This window comes from Chiloscyllium plagiosum, chromosome 39, assembly GCF_004010195.1.
Source record: "Chiloscyllium plagiosum isolate BGI_BamShark_2017 chromosome 39, ASM401019v2, whole genome shotgun sequence".
In the NCBI taxonomy this organism is placed as follows: Eukaryota; Metazoa; Chordata; class Chondrichthyes; order Orectolobiformes; family Hemiscylliidae; genus Chiloscyllium; species Chiloscyllium plagiosum.
Window position 1 is genome coordinate 15981477 of NC_057748.1, and position 862 is coordinate 15982338.

Genomic DNA, 862 nt, shown 5'->3' on the forward strand with positions numbered 1-862 from the left:
CAGGGAGAATGTGCAAATTCCAAACAGACAGTCACCCAGCGCTGGAATCGAACACAGGTTGCTGGTGATGTGAGGCAATCATAGTAACCATGGTGCCACACAAACCTGAACCCCTTTCACCCATCCACATGGCACTGACTCTTCCCACCCTGGGCATTGTCACGGCCACTTCCCAGTTGCATTTAGCTTATGAAGGACGGTGAAAGGTGGCAGGGACTTCAGCGCACGGTTGATACTGTCAACACCAGATTCCACCTGATCACCAGATAGGCATAAATGAGGCCTGCAGATGTTGGAGATCAGAGTCTAGATTAGAGTGGTGCTGGGAAAGCACAGCAGGTCAGGCAGCATTCAACGAGCAGGAAAATCAATGTTTCAGGCAAAAGCCCTTCATCAGGAGCTTGTGCAGCCCCAGTGGCCTAATGGATAAGGCATTGGCCTCCTAAGCCAGGGATTGTGGGTTCAAGTCCCATCTGGGGTGGCTGGTCACCAGATAGCTTACTCCCTACCTCCACAGTCCCAAAAACCTATTACCCCATTTCTAGTACTTCTAAGCCATCCTCAGGTTTTTGCCCTTTTTACACACTCCAAGCAGTTCCAACTTCCTCCCTTCATTTTCAATTTGAAATTCAAGGTTTGACTTTCCACTTGCTCAACAGAGTTCCACTTAAAGTTCCATATCACTTTCTCTTTCACTTCCTCAAAATTTAGATTTCTGACTCGAATAGAAATTGCCAATGCATTCTAGCGAACATAATTTGAACGCTATCAGGATCATCTTCTTGTCTTCAGCATTTAATGACTAAACTAATTCTTCGGCCATCTTGTTTTTTTAGCTCCTACTTTCACGCTAATGCTTCAT

The 862-nt window shown here is 46.1% G+C and overlaps 1 non-coding gene across 1 annotated transcript; it reads left to right on the forward strand.

The window, feature by feature from the left end:
• The first annotated feature begins 408 nt into the window (after positions 1-408).
• trnar-ccu lies at positions 409-481 on the forward strand. The gene has a single exon. It is a non-coding gene; the product is annotated as a tRNA-Arg (tRNA).
• The last annotated feature ends 381 nt before the right edge of the window (positions 482-862 follow it).